The 26,696-nt window shown below is 40.3% G+C and overlaps 1 protein-coding gene across 9 annotated transcripts in view; it reads left to right on the top strand.

Moving 5' to 3' along the window:
* LOC129397619 (uncharacterized) overlaps positions 1-26,696 on the top strand; it is a 238,137-nt gene that overhangs the window by 162,560 nt on the left and 48,881 nt on the right. For 3 of the 9 annotated variants that reach the window (XR_008625203.2, XR_008625205.2, XR_008625196.2), the window contains one exon: positions 26,232-26,341. The exons of 3 other annotated variants lie outside the window; for them this stretch is intronic. The gene's annotated coding sequence lies outside the window, so the exon portion shown is untranslated. Of the gene's footprint in view, positions 1-23,117; positions 23,230-26,231; positions 26,342-26,696 lie in introns of all 9 variants that reach the window. 3 more of the 9 variants (XR_008625202.2, XR_008625201.2, XR_008625204.2) reach the window with 2 other exon arrangements.

The following is a 26,696-nucleotide window of genomic DNA, read 5'->3' as shown; positions in this document are numbered from 1 at the left end:
AAAAGAACAGGAATTTATTTCTCACAGTTCTCAAGGCTGGTAAGTACAAGGTCAAGGCACCAGCATCTGGTGAGGACCTACTTTCCATGCCTCAAATGGTAGAAGGCAGAGGGCAAGAGAGAAACAACTCCCTCTGCCAAACACCTTTATAATGGCACCTAATTCCATTCATAGGGGTGGCACCTTCATGGCCTGGTCGCCTCTTAAAGGCCCTCATCTCTTAATACAACCATATTGGCAACACCTAAGTTTTGGAGGGGATTCATTAAAATCATAGCAGCAAGTATATCTGGTGGACAAATTTTCCAAAGTGACCTCACCTGGATCTAAGAGTATAAAAGAAAATTGCCCCCCATGGTGACTGTACCAATTTACACTCATACTAACAATGTATGAGAGTGTTTGCTTCCCTCACCTTCATTGAAAGAGTGTTATAAACCACTTACTGAAGTCAGTAAAATGAGTCTTTCATTGAGCATCTGAAGTCATGGCCTTGGTAGTTAAAAGGTACTCTCTCTCTTTTATAGACCTTAAAAATCCAGAACACTACTTGGCTGATCCATACATGGTTCTTTTTTCAGGTAGACAGTTCAAGTTTCCTTAAGAAGACACCATCCTTTTTCCTAGGCCTATCTTCTTTGCTGTCTCTGCACAAAATGAAGCCTGGAGTGAGGCAGCCTAGGAATCAAAATTCTAGCTTTGCAGTCAAAAGCCTGAGGGTGTTGCTAGATGTCAATTTGACTTCCCTCTTGTCCTTACTTTTAGATTCCATTACAATGTTATCCTTTAATAGTTTTATTTCAGGGAATTTGATTTTATTTCCCAGGCAGTGGAAGTTTGCATAAAGGTTTCATCAGGGGAGTGAATAGGGAAAATGGACTGATGGTGGAGGGGATTAAGCCCGGGGGGTGGAAGTCCAGGTGATTCATGATGGAGGACCCATGAGGGCAGTGTGGCAGCAATGGTGGAGGGTGGCACAGAGACTCAAGATATGGAGAGATAAAGACCAGAAGATAGGAGGGAAGGAAGTAGGAGATCTGAAGAGGAAAAGAGAAGTTACAGATGATGCTAAGATTTTTAGCTTCATCTACTTGGTAAATTATGAATAGAAGAAAAAGGGAAGGGGGAGGCGGAAGAAAAGTATTAAATTTATATTTATAGTTTTTGGCTACTCTTTCTCTACTTTTTTTGTTTTTTGCCTACTTCACTTTCCCTTCATATTTTCTACTTTTTTGTTATGAAAATTTTAAAACATGCAAGAATGTTGAAGGAAAGTACATTCAACATTCCCACACTTACCCCCTAAATTAAAAAATTATTGATGCTTTGCTGTATTTGAGTTATACACACATGCAGATGTTTATTTTTGCAGAACATTTGAAAGTAAGTTGCAGGTAACACAAAAGTTCATCCCTAAATGCTTCAGCATGCATCTCCCAATAATAAGGAAATCCTCCTCCAAAAACACAATACCATAAAACATTTAAGAAAATTTACATTATTTCTCTAATATTAGCTAATTTAAAGCTTGGGTTCAAATTTTCTACATTATACCCAAAATATCTTTTATAGCTGGTTGTTTCAAAGCAAGATTCAATCACGCTTTATGCATTGCATCTGACTGTTATCTCTTTTAGTTCTTTTATCTCAGAACAGTCTCCCTTTCTAAAAATGATATTGACTCTTATTGTCTTTTTGAAGAGACCAGGCCAATCGACCTATAGAGATCACACAATCTGGATTTGCCTGATTGTTGCTTTGTGGTATCCTTTAACTTTTTACTCTCTCCCTTGTGTTTTATACAAACAGCAAGTTAGGTCTAAAAGACTTGATTACATTCAGGTTAAACATCATTGGCAAGAATAACTTACAGGTATTGCCACATACTTTCTATTTATCCCCTCAGCAGGTATTGAATGGCAGATTGTCCACAATTAGTGATAGTATATTTGATCACTTGGTTAAGGTAGTGGCCATCACATATTTTCATTTTGAAGATACATTTTCCTTTTTGCAATTATCAAGTTGTTTGTGGGGTGATATGTTGACACCTTGCAAATATCCCATCTCTCCTTATAACTTATATTTTGGAATGCTGGCCTATGGAATACCAGGCGAAATTGTCCAATGAGCAACTGGTAAAGCTTAGGGAGTTAAGTTTCAGCAATAGGACTTGAAGTCACTGGTATCAGGATGATGGTTAAAGCCAGTGAAGAGGGTGGGACCATCTAGAAAGAGTATACAGAGAAGAGGACTGGGGATGGGCAAAGGAAGCAGAGCCAGTAGAAGAGACCTAGGGGAAAATAATCCTGAACAAGAATAGGAACCTGCAAGGCTGGGACATGAAAGTTTCAAGCAGGGGTAGGAAGAGGAAACAAGATTCAACCCTGCAGAGAGTCTTATCAGACGAAGCCCAGAAGAACGTCATGGAGGAGGGAAACCACCAGAAGATTCTTAGCAGAATGGTGAGGACAGAATCTGCTTGGCAATGAGGGCAGGCTGACTGTAGGGGCAAAGAGAGGGAGAAGAGCATATTCAGAAATAAGGTAATGTGGTTATGAAAAAGATTGTATTTTGCTTGCTTGTTTATTTGAGGGATGCAGTATATTTGATCCTATTTGAGGACAAATGGAAAAGAACCAGTGGAGAGGGAGAGGACTAAGACTGTAAGAGGATGATTTATAGATCATGGTGTTGGAGGAGAGGGCAAGGGAATGTGATTAAGGACACAGGGGTTTCACCTTGCGTAAGGATTGTCCCTTTCACAACAGAGCAACCTCAGTAAGAATGAGATTTGACAAGGATGATTATGTTGGAGGAAAGTTGGAGGAATTCTCACCGGATGACCTCGATTTCTTCAGTGAGGTAGGAGATTGTCTCATGTAAGCAGGTGTGGGTAATCTGGGTCTTGAATCCCAAACCTTGAAGAGGGTAGAGAGTTTTGAACAGCTGTTGAGAAGCCAGTGCATGCCCATATAATAGCAAGGAAGAGGAATATGAAGAGCCCACCAAAAATATGAATGAAGGGTCTGTTCCTTACACATCTGTAGCTCACTAAGTAGATCATAGCTTCCTAAAGGGTCCTCATTTGTTTTCCATTTCCCTCTGTTATTGGTTTAAAATATGGTGTCAGTCAGTGCCTGGCCCTCTGCACTCCCACCCTGTCTGACAACCAACCATTCCTCAGATGGGTCGCCCTCCTGCCCCTCATCCAAGCCCAGTGAGATGCTTGAGAAGTCAGACTCACAGAGACTCACAGAGACCCATTGTGGCATGTCAGAACCCACAGAAAATGTTCCTCCTGTGCATTATTTATGACTTTCCTGCATTCATATAATATCCAGCTTCCTGAAAGTAATTTGTTTTGGATTGTGTAGTGCTGGGCAGCACATCAAAGGTATGCTAAGCAGTGGTAATAAAACATTGAGGTTTATGGTCACTGTGGTATTAAATATCGCTCATAAATTACAGGGTGAGTATTTTAAATGAGCTATGGCTCAGAGAACAGTAGGTGCCCCATCTCTACACATATTAATTGCTACTGCCTGGCTTATTAATTATCAATAGTTTCAAAAGCTTTTTTACTGTCATTTTCTTAAGGAACCATTCTATGCCATTTCTGTGGTTCTGTGAGTGTTCATGTGAATGATGTATTGTGTGCATAAGCTGGCATTAGGCATAATAAAAATGTGAGGATAGTTTAGAACACTGTAGTGTCTGATAACCTTTCATTTAAAAATCAAATATTCTCCCCGTTTTAACCACTGGCATTCTGGTTGCCTTTTCCTAACAAGGCACCCTGCTTACTGCTTTGGACTTCAAGTGGCAAAGTCAGGAGGAGAGTACAGATCTGTTTCATTTCAGTTCTGATCAACTTTTGGTTGTAAGGCTCTATCCCATTGATTCCCACCTTTTTCTGCCAAAGTGCCCTGTTGACATTTGATTAAGTTTTACAGGCTCTTTTTCCATTTGAAAACTCCAATGTCCTTTTTTTCTATACCTGTCTTTAGCATTGTTTTATCATCATCATGTCTGAGTTCCTACTTTCTCGCCTCCGCAAGTCTCTGCATATTTCTTCTCAGGCTAGTTCCTTCAGATTCTTGGGTTTAATTATCCGATGTAGAAGTTACCAATGAGTCCCAGAGGACACCCAAGCACCATACTTGGAAAGGAGCTGGTGTTTTATAAAGTTGAATGGCTCACAATGCATCCCTTGGAAATCTCATTTAAAACAGACATTCCAGACACACAAAGTCAACCCAAAGGTACGGAGCCTTGAGGCATTCTCCCCAGCTTTGTGTATTGTTGGACCAGAGCTATAACAGGCAGTTGAGAGGTTTAAGAAGTAGGTGGCTGAGTGTATAAATCAGATGAGACTCTTGTCGTCAGATGGCCTTGACCTTGCTGGTCAACCCACATTTTTTGCTGGAGGTACCTCTGTGGGGCTACCTTTGTCTGGCAAAGCCATTCTACACATTTTTAGTTTGATTTCAATCAGATGACCATAGGAATCTCAGAGAGGAAAGATGGGTGGATTTGGACAATTTCTTAGTCCTACAGGTTAGAGCTAGTCTGTCCAATATAGCTATGCACGTGGCTAGTGGAACTTAAAATGTGGCGAGGAAGACTGAGAAACTGAATTTGTAATTTTATTTAATTTTAATTAACTTAAAAGTTTAAAATTACAATTTAAAATTTAAATTTATAAACCAATACCTCATTTAGTTATTAGGAAGCTTTTAAGCATATTTGAAATAAGTTGAGTATGTAAATCTGCATTTACAACTGTAAATTTTAGGAGATCTAAATACAGATCAAGTAATTCTAGCAAAAATTTAACATCCAAATAGAGATGCACTCTACATGTAAGATGCACATCAAATTTTAAAGATTTAGTATAAAAAAGATTTTAAAATCTCAGTTTTGATGAATTACATATTGAATCTTAATATATATAGTTAATATCTATTATTACCATTAATTTCATCTGTTCATTAAAAAATGTGGTTAATAGAAAAATTCAAATTACATATGTGGCTCACATTCTGTTTCTATTGGACAGCTCTGTGTTACTATAAAACAAATTCTTCTTGGAGCAGTGTGGGGACTCGGGCCCGTTTCTACTAAATTCTATGTAAATTTCTATCGTAGCAATAATTTGGCACCAGTGAGGCAAAAGTTTCAAGAAAGTGCTGAAATACTAACTTGAGAGAAACTGCCAAGACTAGAAATTCAGCCTCTATATGCAGATTAAGAGTCTGAATTTTTCTCTGGTAACCACTAGTTGCCTTCTTTTGAATATTTTAAAACTACATACAGGCAACATTTTTACGGTATGCTTCCACGGGACTTTTTGTTTTTTTTGTCCTGAACATTATGTTTTTCTGAGAGTTATCCATAATGATCCAGAGTGATATTTGTAGCTCTAGTGAGTTCAGTTTCACTGCTGTATAGTGTGTGGTATTTCATTACATGAACACACCATAGTTTATTCACTGGCCTCCTTTTGATGAACATTTAGATTGTGTCCATCACTTAGATACTTTCTCCTCATTACAGACAAATGGTGCTAGGAACTTCCATATGCACATGTGCAAGAGTTTCCGTAGCGTGTAAGTCCAGAAATGAAACGTTGACCTTTAGTGGATACATATCTTCAACTCTACTAGACAGCGTTAAATTGCCTCCAGGGGTTGTATAAATGTGTATTCTGACAGTGTCACTTTACTTTTCTCTCCATGTGTGACAATCTCTAAATAAAAATCCCAGGCAACCTAAAGTGTGAAACAGTGTCTCTACTGTTTCTTTAGGCATCTTTTTTATATTTATTGGTCATTTAGGTTTATTTTGTGACGTTCCTGTCCGTAACTATTGCCATTTTTTCTATTGGGTAGCTGGCTTTTTCTTCTGAAGAGCTCTTCTATCACTCATCTGGAAACTGATAATGTAGGTAATAATGCTGGGCTGCATCGCATTACTGGGTATATACCCAAAGGAATATAAATCATGCTGCTATAAAGACACATGCACACGTATGTTTATTGCAGCACTATTCACAATAGCAAAGACTTGGAACCAACCCAAATGTCCATCAATGATAGACTGGATTAAGAAAATGTGGCACATATACACCATGGAATACTATGCAGCCATAAAAAAGGGTGAGTTCATGTCCTTTGTATGGACATGGATGAAGCTGGAAACCATCATTCTCAGCAAACTATCGCAAGGACAAAAAACCAAACACCACATGTTCTCACTCACAGGTGGGAATTGAACAATGAGAACACTTGGACACAGGAAGGGGAACATCACACACCAAGGCCTGTTGTGGGGTGGAGGGAGGGGGGAGGGATAGCATTAGGAGATATACCTAATGTAAATGACGAGTTAATGGGTGCAGCACACCAACATGGCACATGTATACATATGTAACAAACCTGCACTTTGTGCACATGTACCCTAAAACTTAAAGTGTAATTTAAAAAAATAATAATAATGCTGGGCTGCACAAGAGCTCAGCATTGCTCCTTTTGCTGAATTTGTTTTTTTCTTTTGTCTAAAAGTTTGTCTTTTATATATGTCATCTGAGATCAAAAAAGGACCCCTGTCTTTCCAATTCCCTGCTAACTTCTGCATTTTTTGATAATTACAAGGAATGGAGTGAGAAGAGTCAGGCAGGATGTTAAAGCCATGAGCTATGAATAGTAGAAGAAAGGAAGAAACAAAGCAATCTTGATTTCTTCACCATGATCAATGGCCATTGTTATGTGTTCTTCCTATGTTAAGAATAAAAACTGCTGTTCACAGCCGGGTGGGCACAGTGGCCCACGCCTGTAATCTCAGCACTTTGGGAGGCCAAGGCAGGTGGATCATACTGGAGGTCAGGAATTCGAGACCAGCCTGGCCAACATGGTGAAACCCCATCTCTACTAAAAATACAAAAAGTAGCCAGGCATGGTAGTGGGCACCTGTAATCCCAGCTACTTGGGAGGCTGAGGCAGAAGAATCCCTTGAACCCAGGAGGCAGAGCAACGTTGTAGTGAGCTGAGATCACACCACTGCACTCCAGCCTGGGAGACAGAGCGAGACTCTGTCTCAAAAACAACAACAACAACCAAAACTGCTGTTCACAAGACTACCACAAAACTACAACAAAAACTACCACGTTTAGCATATGCAAATATTAAGAAGGTTCTACTGAGAATTTATTCAAATGAAATAATTTGAAGTTTCCAAAATTACCTAGTTTAAAAGTAGTAATAAAAACTAGTTTGAAGGCAGCAAAAATGCTTTAAAAGGCATCTTTTGAATCTATAGCTAAATATCAATTTGAACTCATAAGACTGCAGTTTTTAAGCTGACAATGAGATCTCTTATTTCAGCTGACACAAAGATCTCTTGGTAATTCTAGCTTATGTCTTCATAGATACTTGGGAAGCAGCCCGTGAAAGGTTTTCTGTGGCCTGTAACAGCTTTTGTTACTTGGGACACTTAGTATCATAAGTATAGATACTGTAATTAAAAGTTAATAATGATACCTAGTATTTATATAACACCTTTCATCCAAGGACCTCAAAGAACCAAGCAAACATTAACTTGTTAATTCCCGTAAGAGCCATGAGGCAAGAGTTTTTATATCCATTTTACTGATGAAGAAACTGAGGCACAGAGAACTTAAGTAACTTAACTTACTCAACGTCATATAGGACATTAAAATTTTACTAAAAAGAGGTCCAGTTCTCATATTATCTGTTCAAAATTGTCTAAAAAATTATCTAGTCATTTTCAAAGATGTGTGGGATTTTTTTCCTCCCCTCCTCTATTTTCACCTAGTGAACTGTGTTAAATAAACAAGTATGAAAAGGGGGAAACTTTATGCTTAATAGTACATTTCCAGAAGGCAGAACAATGGCATAGAATTTTGAAGACATATTTATTGAACAAAAGAATAAACACTTGTGGCAGAAGAGGGCAAAAAGATTATATAAACTGTATCTAGTTTCTGATTTAAGAAAAAAAAACCCTAAAAGCATTCCCTGAAATAAGTTGCCTGCCATTTCTTTAAAATTAACTAAGAAAACTCCACCATCTAAGCTATCAATAAGCTCCACCATAATAAGAAGAACTAGACATTTTTGTTTCTGCTTGATTAATCCCAGGGAACTTCATTAGTCTACTTGCAGCCTATTCTATGAAGCTCTAAATTTCTTTTTATATTAAACTCACATCTGACCTCACTGGTCTTAGTTCTGGCTTCTGGGCTTCTGGCGTGATACAGGACAAGGCCAAGCTCTCTCCAGTATTACAGATCTTCACAGCTTTGGACCCAGATCTTTCCTCGCCCTTATGCCTTTTCCCTGGAGCAACCAGTTTCTGCAACTGTAACTCATATGTTGCTGTTTCTGGGTACACCCCATCATGTTCACCCATATCTAATACACTGCAGTTGATCAAGTCTCTCTTTAAAATGTGGTACCCAGCATTAAACATAATATTCCAGATGTGGTTTGAGATTGGAGAACAGCTGCTCCCACTAACCACACCAGAGTTCTTCCTTTATTTCAAAACTGTGGTTTAATCTTCCTGCAGACTTCTTCAGGCAACAAAACAAAACAAAAAAAGCAAAAACAACCCAATTGACATTGTCATTAAAGATTTATTTTTCATTATTTGAATAATTTCTATTTCCTAATTCTCTTTTTCTAATGTATTCTAAATTTCATAGAAGTGAACATCATGATCAAATAATATTTTAAAGCTGATTTAAAATGATGAGCCGCAATTCAATTAAATCTTTTTTTCTTTTCCTTTTTCTTTCTTTCTTTCTTTTTTTTTTTTTTTTTTTTTTGAGACAGAGTCTTGCTGTGTCTCCCAGGCTGGAGTGCAGTGGCGCTATCTTCACTCACTGCAACCTCCACCTCCAGGGTTCAAGTGATCCTCCTGCCACAGCCTCCCAAGAAGCTGGGACTACAGATGTGTGCCACTGCACCCAGCTAATTTTTTGTATTTTTATTAGAGATGGGGTTTTACCATGTTGCCCAGGCTGATCTCAAACTCCTGGGCTCAAGCAATCTTCTGGCCTTGGCCTCCGAAGTGTTGGCATAAACCACCGTGCCTGGCCTTTTTCTTTCTTAACCTGCTGTTAGGTTAACCTTGGCATATATGCCTAGACATGCAAGTGCACATTTAATATTTGTAATGCAAGTTATATACTAAATATTTATGTTTATTATTTTTAGAACAAAATTGTGTGTGTGTGTGTGTGTGTGTGTGTGTGTATCTGATTACCAAAGAAATAAAGTTTGGCACAGAGGTTAGTAGCTTAAGTTCTTTTTTTAAGAGACGGATTCTCACTATGTTGCCCAGGCTGAACTCAAACTCTTAGGCTCAAGGGATCCTCTTGCCTTAACCTTCCAAATAGCTAGGACTACAAGTGTGCACCACCACACCCAGCCAATAACCTAAGTTTTGAATCAGATATACATGGGTTTGAATTCTGGACCCACCACTTATGAGTAATTTATTTAAATTCTTTCAGCTTCATGTGGAAAGTGAGGATGACTGAGCATGGTGGCTCAAACCTATATTCCCAGCACTTCTGGAGACACAGGCAGGAGGATCACTTGAGCCCAGGAGCCCCAGACATGCCTGGGCAACATGGTGAGACCCCACTCTCCACAAAAAGGAAAAAAAGGAAGATTTTTTTTTAAAAAGTGTAAAGTGAAGATAATAATAGGACCTCTCTTATGGGGCTATTGTGAAGATATTATGTAATAAAGAACATTAAAAACTTAGCACTGAGCTTGGCCTAGAGAAAACACTTAACAAATATAAACTATTCTTATTGTGGAAATTTTTAGCACATACAGAAAGACAAAAGAAAATAAAAGTCACCTGTAGTCCCCAGCTTAATCCAGAAATAACTACTATTGGTATTTAAAATATATTCTTTTTCCTACATTGTAACTACCTCTGAGTAAAAGGGGTACTTGCAGAGCAAACAAGATTGTGAAAACAGTGAAATTTCCAATATATCATGAAAAGCACTAAAACAACAATAATATCAATACTTTAATAGACTTAGCCTAGAAATACAAGAAATACACATATACACATTTTAGGTCGTTATCATTAGAATTTGCCTGTGAATAGTACATAATGGATCAGATGCAGCATTCCGTCTTTCATAAAAGTAAATCAGAAATGGACATCATTGATACAGTGGACATGGTGAAAGAAAACCTCTCGGATAACCCGCTGTGTCCAGGACAGGTATACGTAGATCCAAGACCAAAGAGCATCAGGGAAACTGTAGTTCTCAGAACCTTCTGTGATTTAACATGAGCAAATTAGAGATTTATCAAGTTTGGCAAAAATACCAAAGTAGTACTTCGAAACTAGGAATCTCATCAGGCAATTTATATTCCAGCAGTAGCTTATTAAAATTTACTTAGTGATTTACAGGAGTCATCTAACTGTAATCAATGTGAACTTGCATTAAGTAAGTTTGTTTGTTTCTCTAGGAGCCATCACATTTTCTTCCTATAACGTGGCCTCCACCCCGGGAAAAAGAAACTATGGTTTCCAAAGCAATTTTATTTTTGGCTTCTGTGTTGTGCCTGACATGTGTGAGAATATTATTAGATATAGGAAGACACTTGTTCACCAGGATGTGCATGGAGCCTTCAGTTTTATTTCACTATTCCTTCTTTACACAGCCTCCTGCAACTGCTAATAATATCCAGCTATTACCCAGCAGGGCTGGACTTTGGTCGAAGTGGGCAGACACCCAGGCTCAGCATGAGACCCTGAGGCATCCTTTACCATCCCTTTCCCAAACCCCTGAGCCACACCATCGCTGCGTAATAAAACTTCTAAACCAGGCACTGAAGCCAAGGCAGGGGGCACTGACTTCACTGACTCCAGCCGAGCCCCTGCCCTCCTCAGCCACAGGTTGGGCCAACTGTGTGAAGGTGGAGCACCTGCCAGACAGTCCTGGAAGCTGCAGAGACTGGGCTGGATGGTAGGTGGGGAGGGGAGCAGGAGCTCCAGACACCACCGTGTTTTATGGCACCATCATATCAGCACAGAGGCAGATGGCCATGGAGACTATTTAAAGAGAAGCCTGCGACAGCCTCGGAGAGGGTGCATGCTGCGTGAGTCACACCAACAGGTGTGTGATTATCGCGGTGATGTAGGGGGCCTGGAATGTGACTTAAAAGGCTGTCATGAGACATTATTCATAAACATATTAACTGCTTCAAGTAACATGGCCCTAAAAGGTGACAGCAGCCCAATTCAGATGAAATCTCTGCTCTCTGAGTGATCAAATACAAGTGACAAGAAAGCAGAATAAATAAGTGAAGTGGGGGCAACACCTCTCTCTGGAAGAAGCCACACATTCCTCACTCTCTATACTTCTCTCCTTCCTCATTTCCCCAACATAATCCCTGTGACTATTATAAACAGCCTTCCTATATTTGATATCCATTTAGTTTTCAAGACAATCTTTTCTTTTCCTGCCACCCTGACCTAAGATGTAAAGCTTTCCTTTTTCATGAACAATTGTTTGACTTCAGACTAGAGGGCAAGGGGTCTAGCATTGCCCCCTATTTGTTCCTGTCTTTCAGGATGTAAGACGATGTGCTTACAATCCATTCTGCAGATATGGAGACCTTCTCCAGCCTGGGGCTCTGCGCAGTAATCAATAGCAATTGTTTTCAGCTTTATGACGCTGACTGCAATCCCAAGAGAGGTGTGTGCAGTGACTGTCTTCAAGGGTGGTGTCCATTCATGACTGTAGCTGATATGCCTGAACCTTGATCTTTGGCCTAGACCAGGCTCTTCTGCACTCTGCAGGCCTGTTTCTATCTGCCAACCCAACAGCCTTACCAGAGTGCCCCTCGGGTACCTCAAGGAACATTTTATTATCATCAGAATCACTTCAGCAAAGACAGACTCAGGAGGTTACCCCGACCAATGGTTATGAGTAGGATGATTACCCATTCCAAGTCACTACATTATGTACGTTTCACCTGCTGTTTTCCTGCCTATGGAGTCAGGATAATTTACAGCTTGAAACCTGCTTTACCTCATTCCTTCTTGACTGTTTTGCCTTTTACCAGTACTAACATCTTCAATAATAATCACCATCAACTACATTTGCCCATACTTCTTACTTTCTCTATGTGTTTTTAGATATTGCATATATTATCCCACTATTATTATTTCACAATAACTTTATAGTTGATCTATTTGGAGCAAATGCAGCACACTATTAAAGAGTATCAAATACATTTTAAGATTGTAATTTGCTGTCTTCATACAAAAGACATTAGGTGTTGCCTCCATGCATTAGCTCAAACTTCAGCTGATACCTGATTTGAGAGAATAGTTTTTCCCAAACATATTCTTTACTTAACTAATGGCTTTTTCTGTCCTGATTAGGAGAAAGGAGGAAGAAACTAACATTTATTAAGGTGTAATGCTTGGAAATTACTTTTTCATGTCTGATCTAGTTGAGTTCTCCATTGATCCTAACAGATAGCTCTTATGTCCATATTATAGATGAGAACATGGCAATATCCCCCAAGGTCACAGAATTAATACGCGAGAGATCCAGAATTTAAACTCAGTTCTGTTTGTCTCAAAATATTCCAATAACAAGCCTGAATTTCTGGTGTACCATGTGAGACATCTGGGATCTCCAAGCCAGAGTATTCAGCATTTCAACTTATTTGAAAAAATCAAATAAATGATATAGAACCAAGTCATGAAGACAGATTCCATAGGCTAGAACTAATCTTGTAACAACTTGTAAGCTTACTTATTTACTAGGGACATTTGATTTTCAATTCTCTCACAAAGGATAACTTAGAAGCAAATCTGAAATTACTGAAGTAATGACAGGGTTAATAAAGTGTTTTTTATTATTACATAATTTAAATACTTCAGCTTATGTCCTCTATGTGATTAACCTACATTGATTGATTGATTGATTGAGACAGGGTCTCACTCTGTCACCCAGGCATGATCTTGGCTCACTGCAGCCTCAACCTTCCAGGCTCAAGTGATCTTTCTGCCTCAGCCTCCCTAGTAACTGGGACTACAGGTGTGCACTACTATGCCCATCTTTTTTTTTTTTAATTAAGTAAAGACAAGGTGTTTGTATGTTGCCCAGGCTGGTCTTGAACTCCTGACCCCAAGCAATCCTGCCTCGGCCTCCCAAAGTGCTAGGATTACAGGCATAAGCCACAGAGCCCAGCCCATCTTTCTATTCTGTTTTCGAATTCAAGGTCCTGAGAGTTTTATTAGCTAATTCATTTCCACTGCCACACAATAGCAATCTTTCTGCAGATGAGGTAAGTGGACAAATGTCCGGTAGATGCTAATTGTCATATTGTCTCCTTTACCCTTGTGCCACACTGGAAATGGACAGAAACTGAAATCTATGCAGTATGAGTTTCTGATGAAAAATTGAGCTGGAAGTTAAATTCAAGCTGTAAAGGATCACTGCAAACAGTCCTTGACTTATATCTATGGGATATCTGTGGTTTGTAATCTCAAGAGGATCATTAGAACTTTCTGTACCTCAGTTTCCACATGTAAAGGGTGGAACTAGATAACTACTACACACCCTTATATTTCAAACTTCCATGATTCTATAATTCACAGCAAGATCAGAGCTAAGTTCCAATCTTGTTTCTCGGTATAACTCCTGTTTAGGGCTGCCCAGAACCCTTTCCTCCTTTGCTGGTAACAGCACCTGCCCTCACTCTTGTTTTGCCAAACTACTCTTCTTTCCCCATCATCCCAACAACCACTATGCACATGTCATTCTGGTAAGGCAGCCACTCCAAGTATTCCATCTACTTGACCACAGGGACAAGCCAGTGGTGAGCACGTAGCCCAAGTGGGGCCAGATCTGAGGTTTTTCATCCAGAAGGTGGCGGGGATGTTTATCTTTTTCCTTTGGGACTCTAACCATAGAGATGTGTCCTCATGTTACCCAAAATGAGCAAGAGCTGGTAAGCAAGAAGCCTGGCCTGAGGCAGAGGCCAAGATGAGAGGAGGGAAGGAGCAGATGGATTCCTGACGGTGTTCACGTTCCTGGATCCTGATGATGCTGAAGTGAGCTCTGTGGTTGCCTTTCTGTGATGTGGGTAAACCACTTCTTTGCTTAAGTCCTTTTTGTTTGGAGTCTCTGTCACTTACAACCAAAAGTTGTTGTAACCAGTATAACTGTCCTAACCAATATAATTCTCCACCTTCCTCTAAACTGCTAATATTCTATATTTCAATTCAGTCAATTTAACAAAAAATAGTTTTTATGACTCCAGCAGTTTAAAAAGTCACCAGATCCTTAGGCCTTTTACTTTTGAGGTAGTACAATCAAATGATAGACTTACATCAGTGCTGTAAAACATGGTGATTTCAACTTCTGAGAACTGAGTTTTAAGAGATGGATACTTTAAATCATGAACCAAATACACTTCTTCTTCTACAAGAGTGTCTCAGACCTTCTTCAGTGTCTTGATTTTCCAAAGGACAAATTAAGGAAGAAGAAAATATCAGATAAGTTATGAAGTCTCTGTACAGAACTTCTGGAGTGAAATCCAGGGATTGGGAATGTCCTCTGTCATGTAGGATTTGACACTAGGATCTACTACTAGTGGTAACAGACCCTTTTTCTGGTGTCATTTGCAAGGGAGCAGGAAGAGAGGAGGGAGCAACAGTGGTTGACAGCTCTAGAAGCCCTGATCTGGCATCATGGAGATTTTCTGGCCAACCCTGGAGAGATTCCTGAGTAGCGCACTCTGAGTGAAAGCACAGATACAGCCCAGAGCACCCTGGCTCCCTATTGTGGGGAAACTCGGGGTGCATGTTTTGGGGGAGTAGTTCAGCAAGTAGAGAAAACATATAGATTGAGACATTTTGTTTAATGGCAAGGGAAGGAAACCCCATACAAAAACTTCAATCTACAGCTGAAAATGTAGGCTGGGAAGAGAGGTCTTTCTGCCTTACTTGTAAGAACAACTCTAGAAAGCCCAAAGGCAACTGCCAAGCCCGTGTTTGGAGCATGGCAGAACTTATGAAAGACACAAAAGCCAGTGAGTGGCTGAAAGCACTGACCGACTCCTCAGATGGGGAGAGACGGATGGCTCCTGGGAGAGAAAACCAACTACAGCTGCTCTCCACCACAGACATGCAAAGATAAACAAGATTGTTTTCCATTTTAAGTGCAACTTATTTGCTTTAAATATAGGTACACCTGAATCCAAACTGCAAGATGATATGTATAAATCCTATTCCTTCTTTTACCATTTCCACAGTCAGAACAGTTTGTAGTCTCGTAGTTGGGATTTGATTTACACAAATATAATTATCACTGCAGCACACTAGTATTTTGAGAATTAAAGCTTTAACACTGCCATACAAAAGATTGCATGGTAAGTTATTCTAAGCACCACAATTTTGGTCATTGTAAATTCAACTCTGACGGGTTTATAGGATTGAGCACTCCATATACATTATTTGTGCCTCATTCTTTTCCCCATTGGCTCAAGCATTTGGACACTTTTCTAAAGTCATACTTTGATGCCAAGTGGTACCACTGAAATGATCTGGCCTAACCTTGTCTTTTGAAGACCAAGATACAAAGGCTCAAACAGATGATATGACTTGCTCTGGGTCATACAGGCTTTTTTTTTTTTTTTTTTTTTTTTGAGATGGAGTCTCACTCTGTCGCCTAGGCTGGAGTGCAGTGGTGTGATCTCAGCTCACTGCAATCTCCACCTCCTGGGTTCAAGTGATTCTCCTGTCTCAGCTTCCTGAGTAGCTGGGACTACAGGTGTGTGCCACCACGCCCGGCTAATTTTTGTATTTTTAGTAGTGATGGGGTTTCACTATGTTGGCCAGGATGGTCTTCAACTCCTGACCTCAGGTGATCCACCTGCCTCAGCCTCCCAGCATACAAGCTATTAATGGCAGAGCCAGTGCTAGAAGCTGTGTCTCTAGAATGCCAGCTTCTGACTCAAACCCCTGCTCTGCGAGCTTCTATGCAGAAAATGGTCACCGTAAGAGGGGTTTACAAGAGGAGGTGAAAAGGACAAACACCCTAACCCAAATTGACCAGAATAGAGTTGACTGAGCAGGTCAAAATTGTGGCAAGATAAAAACAAATAACGATTATTTGAGTGAAAATTACCAGGGATTGGGGGGGTGGAGCCAAGATGGCTGAATAGGAACAGCTCCAGTCTACAGCCCAGTGTGAACGATGCAGAAGACAAATGATTTCTGCATTTCCAACTGAGGTACCAGGTTCATCTCACTGGGGAGTGTCAGACAGTGGGTGCAGGACAGTGGGTGCAGCACACTGAGCATGAGCCGAAGCAGGGCGAGGCAGCACCTCACCTGGGAGTGCAAGGGGTCAGGGAATTCCCTTTCCTTGCCAAGGAAAGGGGTGACAGAAGGCACCTCGAAAATCAGGTCACTCCCACCCTAATACTGTGCTTTTCCAATGGTCTTAGCAAATGGCACACCAGGAGATTGTATCCTGCGCCTGGCTCAGAGAGTCCTACGCCCATGGAGCCTCGCTCATTGCTATCACTGATCAATGCTAGCAATCTGATCAGCAGTCTCAGATCAAACTGCAAGATGGCAGCGAGGCTGGGGGAGGGGCACCCCCCATTGCCAAGGCTTGAGTAGGTAAACAAAGCAGCCAGGAAGCTCAAACTGGGTGGAGCCCACCGCAGCTCAAGGAGGCCTGCCCGCCTCTGTAGACTCCACCTCTGTGGGCAGGGCATAGCCAAACAAAAGGCAGCAGAATCCTCTGCAGACTTAAATGTCCCTGTCTGACAGCTTTGAAGAGAGTAGTAGTTCTCCCAGCACACAGCTTGAGATCTGAGAACGGACAGACTGCCTCCTCAAGTAGGTCCCCGACCCCCGAGTAGCCTAACTGGGAGGCACCCCCCAGTAGGGGCAGACTGACACCTCACACAGCCGGGTACTCCTCTGAGACGAAACTTCCAGAGGAACAATCAGGCAGCAACATTTGCTGTTCACCAATATCTGCTGTTCTGCAGCCTCCGCTGCTGATACCCAGGCAAACAGGGTCTGGAGTAGACCTCCAGCAAAATTCAACAGACCTGCAGCTGAGAGTCCTGACTGTTAGAAGGAAAACTAACAAACAGAAAGGACATCCACACCAAAACCCCATCTGTAAGTCACCATCATCAAAGACCAAAAGTAGATAAAACCACAAAGATGGGGAGAAAACAGAGCAGAAAAACTGAAAATTCTAAAAATCAGAGCACCTCTCCTCCTCCAAAGGAATGCACCTCCTCACCAGCAATGGAACAAAGCTGGACGGAGAATGACTTTGACGAGTTGCAAGAAGAAGGCTTCAGACGGTCAAACTACTCAGAGCTAAAGGAGGAAGTTCAAACCCATGGCAAAGAAGTTAAAAACCTTGAAAAAAGATTAGATGAATGGCTAGCTAGAATAATCAACGCAGAGAAGTCCTTAAAGGGCCTGATGGAGCTGAAAACCATGGCACAAGAACCATGTGATGAATGCACAAGCCTCAGTAGCCAATTCAATCAACTGGAAGAAAGGGTATCAGTGATGGAAGATCAAATGAATGAAATGAAGGAGAAGAGAAGTTTAGAGAAAAAAGAATAAAAAGAAATGAACAAAGCCTCCAAGATATATGGGACTATGTGAAAAGACCAAATCTACGTCTCATTGGTGTACCTGAAAGTGATGGGGAGAATGGAACCAAGTTGGAAAACACTCTGCAGGATATTATCCAGGGGAACTCCCCAAATCTAGCAAGGCAGGCCAACATTCAGATTCAGGAAATACAGAGAATGCCACAAAGATACTCCTCGAGAAGAGCAACCCCAAGACACATAATTGTCAGATTCACCAAAGTTGAAATGAAGGAAAAAATGTTAAGGGCAACCAGAGAGAAAGGTCGGGTTACCCACAAAGGGAAGCCCATCAGACTAACAGCAGATCTCTTGGCAGAAACTCTACAAGCCAGAAGAGAGTGGGGGCCAATATTCAACATTCTTAAAGAAAAGAATTTTTAACCCAGAATTTCATATCCAGCCAAATTAAGCTTCATAAGTGAAGGAGAAATAAGATACTTTACAGACAAGCAAATGCTGAGAGATTTTGTCACCACCAGGCCTGCCCTAAAAGAGCTCCTGAAGGAAGCACTAAACATGGAAAGGAACAACCAGTACCAGCCACTGCAAAAACATGCCAAATTGTAAAGACCACTGAAGCTAGGAAGAAACTGCATCAACTAATGAGCAAAATAATCAGCTAACATCATAATGACAGGATCAAATTCACACATAACAATATTAATCTTAAATGTAAATGGGCTAAATGCTCCCATTAAAAGACACAGACTGGCAAATTGGGTAAAGAGTCAAGACCCATCAGTGTGCTGTATTCAGGAAACCCATCTCATGTTCAGAGACACACATAGGCTCAAAATAAAGGGATGGAGGAAGACCTACCAAGCAAATGGAAAACAAAAAAAGGCAGGGGTTGCAATCCTAGTCTCTGATAAAACAGACTTTAAGCCAACAAAGATCAAAAGAGACAAAGAAGGCCATTACATAAGGGTAAAGGGATCAATTCAACAAGAAGAGCTAACTATCCTAAATATATATGCACCCAATATAGGAGCACCGAGATTCATAAAGCAAGTCTTAGAGACCTACAAAGAGACTTAGACTCCCACACAATAATAATGGGAGACTTTAACACCCCACTGTCAACATTAGACAGATCAATGAGACAGAAAGTTAACAAGGATACCCAGGAATTGAACTCAGCTCTGCACCAAGCAGACCTAATAGATATCTATACAACTCTCCACCCCAAATCAACAGAATATACATTCTTCTCAGCACCACACCACACCTATTCCAAAATTGACCACATAGTTGGAAGTAAAGCACTCCTCAGCAAATGTAAAAGAACAGAAATTATAACAAACTGTCTCTCAGACCACAGGGCAAACTAGAACTCAGCATTAAGAAACTCACTCAAAACTGCTCAACTACATGGAAACTGAACCACCTGCTCCTGAACGACTACTGGGTACATAACGAAATGAAGACAAAAATAAAGATGTTCTTTGAAACCAACGAGAACAAAGACACAACATACCAGAATCTCTGGGACACATTCAAAGCAGTGTGTAGAGGGAAAGTTATAGCACTAAATGCCCACAAGAGAAAGCAGGAAAGATCTAAAATTGACACCCTAACATCACAATTAAAAGAACTAGAAAAGCAAGAGCAAACACATTCAAAAGCTAGCAGAAGGCAAGAAATAAAGAAGATCAGAGCAGAACTGTAGGAAATAGAGACACAAAAAAAACCCTTCAAAAAATCAGTGAATCCAGGAGCTGGTTTTTTGAAAAGATCAACAAAATTGATAGACCACTAGCAAGACTAATAAAGAAGAAAAGAGAGAAGAATCAAATGGACACAATAAAAAATGATAAAGGGGATATCACCACTGATGCCACAGAAATACAAACTACCATCAGAGAATACTATAAACACCTCTATGCAAATAAACTAGAAAATCTAGAAGAAATGGATAAATTCCTCGACACATATACCCTCCCAAGACTAAACCAGGAAGAAGTTGAATCTCTGAATAGACCAGTAAGAGGCTCTGAAATTGAGGCAATAATTAATAGCTTACCAACCAAAAAAGTCCAGGACCAGATGAATTCACAGCCGAATTCTACCAAAGGTACAAGCAGGAGCTGGTACCATTCCTTCTGAAACTATTCCAATAAATAGAAAAAGAGGGAATCCTCCCTAACTCATTTTATGAGGCCAGCATCATACTGATACCAAAGCCTGGCAGAGACACAACCAAAAAAAGAGAATTTTAGACCAATATCCCTGATGAACATTAATGCAAAAATCCTCAATAAAATACTGGCAAACTGAATCCAGCAGCACATCAAAAAGCTTATCCACCGTGATCAAGTGGGCTTCATCCCTGGGATGCAAGGCTGGTTCAACATACACAAATCAATAAATGTAATCCAGCATATAAACAGAACCAAAGACAAAAACCACATGATTATCTCCATAGATGCAGAAAAGGCCTTTGACAAAATTCAACAAGCCTTCACCCTAAAAACTCTCAATAAATTAGGTATTGATGGGATGTATCGCAAAATAATAAGAGCTATCTATGACAAACCCACAGCCAATATCATACTGAATGGGCAAAAACTGGAAGCATTCCCTTTGAAAACTGGCACAAGACAGGGATGCCCTCTCTCACCACTCCTATTTAACATAGTGTTGGAAGTTCTGGACAGGGCAATCAGGCAAGAGAAGGAAATAAAGCATATTCAATTAGGAAAAGAGGAAGTCAAATTGTCCCCGTTTGCAGATGACATGATTGTATATCTAGAAAACCCAATCATCTCAGCCCAAAATCTCCTTAAGCTGATAAGCAACTTCAGCAAAGTCTCAGGATACAAAATCAATGTACAAAAATCACAAGCATTCTTATACACCAATAACAGACAAACAGAGAGCCAAATCATGAGTGAACTCCCATTCACAATTGCTTCAAAGAGAATAAAATACCTAGGAATCCAACTTACAAGGGATGTGAAGGACCTCTTCAAGGAGAACTACAAACCACTGCTTAATGAAATAAAAGAGGATACAAACAAATGGGAGAACATTCCATGCTCATGGGTAGGAAGAATCAATATCATGAAAATGGCCATACTGCCCAAGGTAATTTATAGATTCAATGCCATCCCCATCAAGCTACCAGTGGCTTTCTTCACAGAATTGGAAAAAACTACTTTAAAGTTCATATGGGACCAAAAAAGGGCCTACATTGCGAAGTCAATCCTAAGCCAAAAGAACAAAGCTGGAGTCATCACGCTACCTGACTTCAAACTATACTACCAGGCTACAGTAACCAAAACAGCATGGTACTGGTACCAAAACAGAGATATAGACCAATGGAACAGAACAGAGCCCTCAGAAATAATGCTGCATATCTACAACTATCTGATCTTTGACAAACCTGACAAAGAGGAGCAATGGGGTAAGGATTCCCTATTTAATAAATGGTGTTGGGAAAACTGGCTAGACATATGGAGAAAGCTGAAACTGGATCCCTTTCTTACACCTTATACAAAAATTAATTCAAGATGGATTAAAGACTTAAATGTTAGTCCTAAAACCATAAAAACCCTGGAAGAAAACCTAGGCAATACCATTCTGGACATAGGCATGGGCAAGGACTTCATGTCTAAAACACCAAAAGCAATGGCAACAAAAGCCAAAATTGACAACTGGGATCCAATTAAACTAAAGAGCTTCTGCACAGCAAAAGAAACTACCATCAGAGTGAAGAGGCAACCCACAAAATGGGAGAAAATTTTTGCAACCTACTCATCTGACAAAGGGCTAATATCCAGAATCTACAAAGAACTCAAACAAATTTACAAGAAAAAAACGAACAACCCCATCAACAAATGGGCGAAGGATATGAACAGACACTTATCAAAAGAAGACATTTATGCAGCCAAAAGACACATGAAAAAATGCTCACCATCACTGGCCATCAGAGAAATGCAAATCAAAACCACAATGAGATACCATCTCACACCAGTTAGAATGGCGATCATTAAAAAGTCAGGAAACAACAGGTGCTGGAGAGGATGTGGAGAAATAGGAACACTTTTACACTGTTGGTGGGACTGTAAACTAGTTCAACCATTGTGGAAGTCAGTGTGGCGATTCCTCAGGGATCTAGAACTAGAAATACCATTTGACCCAGCCATCCCATTACTGGGTATATACCCAAAGGATTATAAATCATGCTGCTATAAAGACACATGCACACGTATGTTTATTGTGGCACTATTCACAATAGCAAAGACTTGGAACCAACCCAAATGTCCAACAATGATAGACTGGATTAAGAAAATATGGCACATATACACCATGGAATACTATGCAGCCATAAAAAATGATGAGTTCATGTCCTTTGTAGGGACATGGATGAAGCTGGAAACCATCATTCTCAGCTAACTATTGCAAGGACAAAAAAACCAAACACCGCATGTTCTCACTCATAGGTGGGAATTGAACAATGAGAACACATGGACACAGGAAGGGGAACATCACACACCGGGGCCTGTTGTGGGGTGGGGGGAGGGGGGAGGGATAGCATTAGGAGATATATCTAATGTTAAATGATGAGTTAATGGGTGCAGCCCACCAACATGGCACATGTATACATATGTAACAAACCTGCACGTTGTGCACATGTACCCTAAAACTTAAAGTATAATTAAAAAAGAAAATTACCAGGGATTCATATCTAATCTCCAATGAAATATTGAAAAGTTAAGTTATTAAAATTGCCTTTAAGGCTTTGATGATAACCAGCATTTGCCTAATATCTTTCATCTGTGAGTTTTCAAAATATTGTAAAATTAGTATGAGTAACTCAGTTTTACATACGGGAAAGCTGAGGGACAGGGTGGAATAAAAACTTGCCCAAGTTTATACAGAGAAGCAAGAATGGAACCTAGCTTATGATCTTCCTGTAAATCACAGAACCATGGTGTTCTGAAATGAAAGGGTCTGGATGATTATCTGGTTCTACCCTCTGAGTGTAGAGGCTGCGGTGCAGGAGGGTCTAATGACTGGTCCAAGGTCACAAAGCTAGTTAGTAAGTGAGCTGCAGTAACAATCATGCTCCGTGAATCCCACTGCTGGGTTTTCTTCTCTTGTTCATATGGCCTGAATATACAGTATCCCTTGGTATTGGTAGGGGATTGGTTCCAGGACCTCCTGCCAATACTCGAAACTGCAGATGCTCAAGTACGTCATATAAAATGGCATAGTATTTGCACATACCTCCTCCTGCATACTTTAAATCATCTCTAGATTACTTATAATACCTAATACAATACAAATGTTCCATAAATAGTTGTTATACTGTATTGTTTTTTATTTCTATTACTTTTTATTGGTGTATTGTTAATTTTTATTGCTTTTATTCCCCCAAATATTTTCAATCCACAGTTGGTTGAATCCAGATGCAGATCCAGGGACTGGGAGGGCTGATGGAGGGCTGACTGTGTTTCTGCTCAGGCAGATGTGAAGTGAGCCCTAAAAGAACTTCCCACTGGCCAAGGTACTTTCTAACTGCAGAATCATGCTTCTTCCCACATTCCCCCAAGGGATAATTGGCTCTAAGAGGGCTGAATATCCATCCTTCCTCTGAGGCTTGAAGACCCAGTATGAGATCCAGGTTGAGGATAAGGAAGGGTGGCTTAAGGAAGTCCACCCAGCAGTCCTTGTTTCAACTGGACAGTGGCATCTCCCAGACTCTTCAACTGCATCTGCTGCTGCAGAGGCTGCCAGTCATCAAACTGGAGGTCTGGTAGTTGCTAAAATGGCCTGGCAGAATTTGGTGGCTACTGACTGGACTTATTGGTTCCATTGAAGTGTCTTAATGGTGCCTTCTTCAACTTGAAAATGCTTGTGATTCTTCCTCCTACAGGCCACCCCTAAGCAAAGAACAACCTCCTATTTTTCGTTTAAGTATTATTTTGGCAACCACAAGAGATGGCAACCCTGCTGCAGTTGAAAATGTGCTCCACATCAAAGCCACACTTTCTTTTCAGCAGACTCACAAAGTTTTTTATTTCCAGCCCTCCTGAATACTCCACACGCCACCAATGTTTACATTTTTGTCCAGCCTACGCGTCTTTTCCTGCTTAAGAACCATATGCCCTATCACTTTAGTCATGTGGCTAACACACCCTGCTTCCTTCCTTTTCCTCCGGCTTTTCTGGCCTCTGACTCAGTTACACCCATCCTGGCTGGTAGGGAACTTTTTTTAACATATCAATTCTTGCCAGTGCCCTCTGATGTGGTTCTCTTGTGCAGCATAGAAAAGTTCCAAGAGTCCCCAGTGTTCCTCACTACTGATCCCTTCATACTAAGTATTTCACTAAATGTTCTCTGATGGTGACCACTGTAGAGTTTGTTTCATCTGAAGTCTGCTTGTACTGTTCTTATCCTTAGTAAACAGGAGGCAGTAAGAAGTGTTGTTTGGGTTTGCAAGAAAGGTACAAATTTAATGAGGCTGCAATCTGTATCTTGCCTCAAAATGAAAATAGAAACCCCATTCTACCCAATTACATTAGGTGGAAAAAATGCAACAGTCATATTGGGAGCAGTAAAGCCAACACTGCATGTTCTCACTCATAGGTGGGAATTGAACAATGAGAACACATGGACACAGGAAGGGGAACATCACACACCGGGGCCTGTTGTGGGGTGGGGGGAGGGGGGAGGGATAGCATTAGGAGATATACCTAATGTAAATGATGAGTTAATGGTTGCAGCACACCAACATGGCACATGTACACATATGTAACAAACCTGCACGTTGTGCACATGTACCCTAGAACTTAAAATATAATGAAAAATATATATATAAAAATAAAAAAAAAATTAAAAAAAGAGACTTATTCTTGAATCCTGTTAAAGAATGGGGAAGTGAATTTTCCAGAGAACTCCCCATTCTTTCATAGTGCAACTCCTTAAAACATCAAGTCAAGCCATCTTCTTAGGTTGTGGCTGGACTTGGTAATTAAGTCATTCAACAAAATATTTATTGACTCACTACCAGGTTTGGGGAACTGTGCTAGGTTCTGGAGATAGAGGAGTGAGCAAAACACATGCAATGCCTGCCACCATGGAGATTACAGTCTAGTAGAAGACTATGCATTGGCTGCCTACCTTGCTCAACTAGGTCAAGTCAGTCAGTTGACATGTTAAAAAGTTAAATATCCATGGAATACAGGGTATTATATAAGGATATAGATGATTTGGTGTTGAGATATTTAGTAATAAGTCCTGCTAAATCTGGAAGCTGCAATAAAGTCCGGCCTAGGGTCAGCAGCCTCCCCAGCAGCAGGCACCACTGCGCACTAGGGCAGAGACAGTAGCCAAGTCAGCCTTTTGGGTGCTCTCTGGGCACAGCATGGGCTAGAGGACACTTTTCACCTACTTACACGGCATGGAACATTCCAAGAGGGCCCACACTCTGTGCTATGTACATAGTCTCATTGAATACTCATAATTACCCTGGAAGTAGGTTTTGTTGTTTCTGCTTTATGGAGAAACTGAAAGTCAGGAAGGAAAGTGACTTGTTCAAGATCAATAGCTAATGTCAGGTCTGAGCTCAGATCTGTTGACTCCAAAGTTCTTGCTTTCAGGGGATGATGACACACTCTCTCTTAAACCAGAGAAATTAAGATCTGCAATGTAATATCTTAAAACTGAAAACCTGCCAAAGTCATCACTTGTGTAATAGAGAAGATGTACTTTCAGAAAGAAGCTGTTTGACGGTTACATCCATAAGGATGGGGTTCAGTAGTAAAATATTTTCCCTCCACCTCACCTTTTCTTTTCTTATCTCAGAGCTTTTAACTACAGAAGTACCCTTTGATTTTACACACGCACACACCACACACACCCCTACATCAGTTTCAAAAGACGTATTTCACATCTGGATCTACTATTTCATTTTTTGCCCCAGTCCAGACCACAACAAAAACACCAACACAAAAACATGAGTAAAAGGGAAATATTGTAGGAGCATTCACATGAGAATTGTTATTTAGAAATCATGTCCCTGAGCTCCACTTGTTCTGCCTCTCTGATCCAGTCCCCAATTCTCCAGACAATGTAATAGTTTGTCATACCCTAAAGGAAAACAAAAAAGCCAAAAACTACTTCAAAGCACAGAAAGTCCTCACTAACTTAAAAGAAATGATCAAGCAATTTAATATGAAAATAAGTCAAACTTATTTTAAAAAACAAACATAATTTGAGTCCTATTGAATGAAGCAAAATAAATAATTAAGTTTTTTTTTTTGAAGCAGATTATTTTGGAAGGAAATCAGGCTTTTGTAAGAATTCCTATGGTTGTTGAGTGTGGTCAGGTGGTTGCAACATGGGTATGGAAATGTAGAATTCATGGCCTCCTTCTCCAAATCGTGAATGTCTGATGTACTATAAACTTTCAGAAAACTTGTTTACAAACTCTATGCTGTTGTTTGGCTGTCTATAACATCAGCATTACTTTTACAATATCATTTTTTAACTAATGACTCTCATAAGATTGTAGGAACTTACAACGCAAGTGGAATCATCCTGCCATGATACAGTCTGACGGGCAGAAGGGCACCATGTGATGAAAAGAGTGATCAGGAGACATCAGTGAAAAAGAGGTCTGTGTTTACATCAGTGTCTGTGGGAACTTAACATATAATGGGTCACGAATGGACATGGAGCCCAGACAACGAGGAGGGCAAAAGGTCAGTTTTTGGAAGGAGCTAAGGAGGGAGGTACGTATTTATAGAGAGTCTGAGCTATATGCTGAGCTGTGGGAAAATCCAAAGCCTGGGTCAGAAAGGTGAGCTGGCTATAAAAATGGAGCAATGAGGTGAGAAATGAGACAGAACCCAAGATTAACAGTAGCGGCAATGGATGGAGAGGGTTTGAGAAAAGATTCCTTTCTCCATACTAATGAAGATAACGTTGCATAATTATTGATTTATAAGTATCCATTATATGCTAGAGTCA

The sequence above is a fragment of the Pan paniscus genome, chromosome 3, assembly GCF_029289425.2.
Source record: "Pan paniscus chromosome 3, NHGRI_mPanPan1-v2.0_pri, whole genome shotgun sequence".
In the NCBI taxonomy this organism is placed as follows: domain Eukaryota; kingdom Metazoa; phylum Chordata; class Mammalia; order Primates; family Hominidae; genus Pan; species Pan paniscus.
This window is presented reverse-complemented; position numbering and strand designations above follow the sequence as displayed.